Here is a 6,369-nt window from a genome sequence, read left to right as displayed (position 1 = left end):
GCAGCCTGTCCTTACAGCATGAATCCAGATAACCAACAAAATATCCTAATACCAATAAATATTTTTTTTTGCATGACACACTAGTAATTAACTTTGCAAATTTGCTTTTTTTTTTTTAAACATGTTGGTGCTGTGAAACTTTTAACTCTTTTTTTTTTTTATATATGAAATTTATTGACACATTGGTTTCCATACAACACCCAGTGCTCATCCCAAAAGGTGCCCTCCTCAATACCCATCACCCACCCTCCCCTCCCTCCCACCCCCCATCAACCCTCAGTTTGTTCTCAGTAGCAAATTTGCTTTTTTGAAAAAAAAAATCTTTGTTGCACAATAGATCACTAGTTGCCAGACTATGATTTCACACACTAGGAAAATTACCAAAATTTGGGGGGAATTGACGTAAAGTCATCAGATATTTTCTCTTGCCAAATACAGACACTACAAGGGGAGAAAATCCCCTAGAATCTATTGTCAGAATTATTTCATGAAAGAATGTTTTTGTGTTAATAAGTAAGTTAATCAATATTATTTGCTGATTTAGTTTCCTTGTTTTTCTGCTTATATCCTACTTTTTCTGTCCAAGTTCCATACCAAGCTTTTGTGTGTCATCCTTGTGCACAGGCCATGCAAACCTTCTCTGGATCATTCCAATTTTAGTAGATGTGCTGCTGAAGTGAACACTGTATCGATCTTTTAAAGGACATCTTTCAGGGGCGCCTGGGTGGCTCAGTGGGTTGAGCATCCAAATCTTGGTTTCGGCTCAGGTCATGATCTCACAGCTTCATGGGTTAGAATCCCCATGTCGGGCTCTGTGCTGGCAGCTTGGGGCCTGCTTGGGATTCTCTTTCTCTCTCTGTGTCTCTCTCCCTCCCTCCTCCCTTTGCCCCTCCCCCACTCACACTTACTTCTCTCTCAAAATAAATAAACTTAAAAAAAAAAGACATCTTTAAAAACAAAATAAAATAAATCACATCTTTCAGTAGTAATTTCATTGAAGATGAGCAATTAAAACCATGGCATCTGAAGCAGAATGCCTGTGCTTGAATCCCAGTTTGGTCGGATACTAGCTGTGTGACCTTGGGCATGTTACTTAGCCTCCCTGTATCTTAGTTACATCATCTCTAATATAGCAATATTAATAGTATCTACCTCAGAGGGCTGTTGCAAAGATTATCAGTTAAAATATATAAAGCGCTTAGAACAGTGCCTTGTAAAGTTGTGTTATATAAGTACTTGCTATTATTGCCAAACTGCGTATGTCTTACAATGTCCATATTTTGTCCTCATTCTTGAATTATAGTTCATTTAAGCATGGGATTCTATGTTGAGCAGTATTGCCTTCCACCATTTTCAAGATATTACTCCATTTTCTTCTTGCGTCTCTCATTGTGGATGAGAAGTTTGTCTTTTCTTATGGGTAACAATCACTTTTCTCTCTGATTTGCTTTTAAAGTTTTTCTCTGTACATTTGTGGTTTTATTATTCTATGTCCATGTGTGGATTTAATTTCATTTTTTCTAGCTCAAAATTCATTTTGTCTCTTCAAATTGAAGATTCACATCTTTCTTTAATTGTAGAAAATTCTCAACCATTGATTGCATTAGTTATGAATAGATTCCGCCATAAGTGACCTTAAAAAACAACTCTAAATCAAAGTGGTTCATACGAGATGGAAATTTATTTCTTTTTCACACATATTAGGCTATCCAGGTGGTATTTGATGGTGTCAGGAGCTCAGGGACTCTTCTGTTTTATTCTACCATTCATTCTCAGTAAGTAGATTCTCTAATCAAATTTAAACAATACCATTAGTGTTTTAGCTACTAAGAAGGAAAAGGTGGAGAGAAAAATCTTACCTCCTCCCTTTAAGGACATTTCTGGAAGTTGTACATGCTGTTTTGGCTACATCCCAGAACAGAGTCATATGGCTAATCTAGGTATAGGGGAAACTGGGAAATATTGTCTTTATACTGGACAGCCAAGTTCTCAGCTAAAAGTTGGTGATTCAATGAAAAAGGCAGAGAGGCAGACTGGTTACTGAGAACAGGTAGTCTCTATCATAGCCATTTTTATTGCAGATTTCTCTCATATTCCCTCTATTGTGTCCTTCTGGAACACTTAGTAATGTTCTATTCTCTGTGCCTCTTTCTTTTTAATATTTCTTTTTATCTTTTTGTGTTTCATTCTGTGAGATTTCTTCAACTGTCTTCCAACTTTGTTTTAAGCTATGTTTAGTCTACTGAGCTTTTTGTTTTTTATCTACTGAGTTAAGTTTTAAAAAATGATATATACTTTTTATCTTTAGAATTTTTATAGCTTTTTTTCCCCTGAAATATGCCTCTTATTTTTTGTGCTGTTCTGGTTTTTCTGTATAGTTTTTATTTTTTATGTCCTGAATCATTTAAGCTTAGTAATTTTATAGTCTCTTTGCTCTCTTGTCTGTAATCCTTGGGGGATGAATTATGCTGACTCCCTCCCCTGGAAGATGGGTACATTTTTTCCATCTTATCTTAGGTATTGCTTTCCATCCTGTACCCAGGATTGTAAAGTGTGACAATGGGGCAGTATTATGTTTGTCTGTTGTCTATACTTGGGTCCTTCACGTTTCTCTGATTCTTCTGGTTCTTTGGTTCTCAGGTTTTCTGTTGCAACCTTGGTTTGGGTTTTCTGTGCTATTACTCATGAATACACGCTTGGCTCCCATTTTTTGCACGACTTAGTTTAGGAGGTGTGTTGTCTGGGTGATAATCAGTTTGTTTTACCCCCTACCTTGCAGTCTAATCAGAAAGAGAGATTCTAGAGTCTTTTTCACAGCAGCAAAACTCTTCTGGAATCCTGGCTCTATGCTCAACTCCAGTTCCACTGCATGTGGGGCCTTAACCCCCATTGCAACTCCTAAGGTCAAATTTGATTCCACCTCTCTGGTTGCCTTACTTCTTGATCACCACTTTTTAGCATTCTCTTTATTTCTGGAACTTGAGGATTTCTATGTTTTGTTTTAGTGCTTAGTTATGTACTTCAAAGCTTTTTGTAATACCTTATCAAGGCTTTGTCTATGCAGGAATAATGAAGTCTTCCCGCATCAACTTAGTCCATCCTAGTGATAAGAAGTCTAATAAAGAGCATTTTAAATCCCAAAAAGCAATAAAGTGATGATCTTTTAATAAAAATTTTGAAATATTTGCTTTGATACTCCTTAAACTGTCCTTGTTTTTCCATTTGTAATGGGCCAGCACTGCTCTGTGCATTGACATTTGGGGATGAATGGACAGAGCACTGGGAGTCTTAGGTTCTGGCCCTGGCTTTGCTGCTTGTTAACTGCAAACTGGGGGAAACTCCTTCAGTTCTCTGAACCTATTATTAGCTGTAAGATTGATATACATGTTATCATTTGCCCTGTTTCCATCTGATTATTATAAAGATCCAATGAGATAATAGATTGGAAAATGCTTTAAACCTTAAAATACATATAATTAATAGCAATGTTAAGGACTGAAAGCCTTTGGCACATTCGCTAAGATATTTAAAAAATAGTAAATTTCATGAAGAACCATGTTTGTTTGTTTTTTTCCTCTCTTTGGTAAACAGAAAAAACAACCCTCTATCCTGGTAAAAGCTTTAATTCCATGAAAATACCTAATAAAAGAACTATTTGAAAGCTTTCAAATATTCTTGTGAAATTTAAGAGCACTATTCGTAGCAACAGGCACTTATAACTTTAATAGACTATGGAATTCATTGTGGAGAGACACACCCCAGTGGTTAAAAAAAAAAAAAGAGAGAGAGAGAGAACTGAACCTGGGAATCATCAGTGCATTTTGTTGTTATATGTTTTCTCAAACAATGGATACTAAAAGTTCAATTATTATTTTGTAAAGAACCATAAGCTTTTTGAAATGCAGAAACATGTCCCTATACTTGAAAACATTGAGAACCATTAACCTAGCCTATGATAGTAGTCCACTAACTGGGCTATTTGACCCCAGACCCTCGATCTCGCACTAAAACACATTCCCTAAGACATAAGTACTATATCGGTCCTCAGTGATGTCTGCCAGTCAATTGTGAGGTCTATTGCAGAGAATTTATAATTTCTTACTGATTAAAGTACTAAGTTTGCAAATGATTTACTTAATATCAGAGACTGATTCAAGATGGCATACTGATCATACACATCTACCACTTACTGCTCACTAAATCTCATAAAATATATGTAAATAGATACTGATAATAAAATACAGTCTAATATCATTGGAAACCAGGGAAACCTATTATCAGAAGAAATATGTTTGTGTTAAATTCTGAAAGAAATTACCAGAGAACAAATGCTTGGAGGAATAAAACTAAATGAAAGAAAAACCCAACACCTGTGGAGATGACTGAGGTCGAGGTAGGTTGGACAGAACTACACACTTAGAGCCATTGGATATTAAGAAGTGGAAGGAGCTCAGGAGCATTTATCAATTTGAAAAATTAGGAACTGCATGTGGAGCAGCAAATCAGTAACCCTTACCTGTTCTGCACGCGCAAAGCACTGGGCTGCTGTGGATGAATTGAATCATACGCTGGAGCTGGAAAAGCAGACCAGTGCTCAGGTAGCTACTGACCTCCAGGAGGATCAAAGATACTATCACACAAATCATCCTCAGATCCTGTCTGACTGCAATATCCCAACCCTGTCTTAAAGTCAGACTGCAGTAGACAAAAAGAGTTGACACTGACAGAGATCTGGGAGTCACATAATCAAAGAAGAGTATACAAGCAAAAATCACCAAACATTTGAGAAAAAAAAACAAACAAACTACAATACAAAGAAGGTGAGGCATCATGCTTAACAAAAATTAACAGAATTAAGAGAACAGAAAAAGACGTTAAGCTTAATTACAATATTTTAAGAGTATCATATTCATAATATAGGAAGAGTCTTATGTATTCAGGAGGCATTTCTAGATCTTGGAAATTAAAAAATAAAATACTTATTAAAAAGTGTTTTTCAGTAGATGGCCTGATATAACAATTGACATGGCTGAAAAGCAATTTATTTCGTATACGGTTAGTGTCAAGGGATGCTTGCATTCTTAGTGGTAAAGTACCATGAAAAGGATAATGAGAGGGGTGCCTGGGTAGCTCAGTCAGTTAGGCATCCGATTTTGGCTCAGGTCATGATCTCGCAGTTTGTGAGTTCGAGCCTAGCTTCGGGCTCTATGCTGACAGCTCAGAGCCAGGAACCTGCTTTGGATTCCGTGTCTCCCCTTCTTTCTGCCCCTCCCCCGCTCACATTCTGTCTCTCTCTGTTTCTCAATAATAAATAAAGGTTAAAGAGTTAAAAAAAAAAAAGAAGGATAATGAGAGAAAAGATAAAAGGGATAGAAGATAAATCCAAGTGTTCCATCATTCGGCTAGTAGCTGTTCTAGAAGGAGAGGAGAGAGAAAATGGAGGGGATGGAAATAACAGAAAAGGCTACAGAGTAAAATTTTCCAGAGTGAAAGAAAGACAAGTATCTTCAAATTGAAAGTGTTTTACCCCAATGTTTATAGCAGCACTCTCAACAATAGCCAAATTGTGGAAAGAGCCTAAATGTCCATCAACTGACGAATGGATAAAGAAATTGTGGTTTATATACACAATGGAGTACTACGTGGCAATGAGAAATAATGAAATATGGCCCTTTGTAGCAACGTGGATGGAACTGGAGAGTGTGATGCTAAGTGAAATAAGCCATACAGAGAAAGACAGATACCATATGTTTTCACTCTTATGTGGATCCTGAGAAACTTAACAGAAACCCATGGGGGAGGGGAAGGAAAAAAAAAAGAGGTTAAAGTGGGAGAGAGCCAAAGCATAAGAGACTCTTAAAAACTGAGAACAAACTGAGGGTTGATGGGGGGGTGGGAGGGAGGGGAGGGTGGGTGATGGGCATTGAAGAGGGCATCTTTTGGGATGAGCCCTGGGTGTTGAATGGAAACCAATTTGACAATAAATTTCATATATTAAAAAAAAATTGAAAGTGTCTTAATTCTATTACCTCTAGTTTTGTTTTAACCATTCTCTTTGTTTTACTGCAGACTCTTACTCAGTTGGGTTTCCTTTTTGTGTGTGATTTGCAATTTTTGTTTGTGACCTTACCTTCAGTGGGGACTGTTTCATCTGTGGTTTGTAGAAATATCTCTCCAGGAGGGTTTTGCATTTACTTTAGTCAGACAGCTCAGTGGTAGCACCAGCAGGACTAATTTTTATGTAAATTTGGTGTCCTATGAAAGGTACTGTATGTGAGTTCATATTCCATACTGGAATATGGTACACATGAGGTTTTACTTTCTCACAAAGATTTTAACTATCTGTAGCTGTAGGAAGAGGCAAACTTT

General features: G+C 36.9%; 1 non-coding gene across 1 annotated transcript; it reads right to left on the bottom strand.

Annotated features, from left to right (window-relative positions):
* Nucleotides 1-577: 577 nt before the first annotated feature.
* Nucleotides 578-684, bottom strand: LOC124504445 (U6 spliceosomal RNA). Its single transcript, XR_006960424.1, has one exon. It is a non-coding gene; the product is annotated as a U6 spliceosomal RNA (small nuclear RNA).
* Between the last annotated feature and the right edge of the window lie 5,685 nt (nt 685-6,369).

This window comes from Lynx rufus, unplaced genomic scaffold (genome assembly GCF_022079265.1).
Source record: "Lynx rufus isolate CCGP_SWC_20201006 ecotype Redwood Valley unplaced genomic scaffold, mLynRuf1.p SCAF_8, whole genome shotgun sequence".
NCBI lineage: Eukaryota > Metazoa > Chordata > Mammalia > Carnivora > Felidae > Lynx > Lynx rufus.
This window is presented reverse-complemented; position numbering and strand designations above follow the sequence as displayed.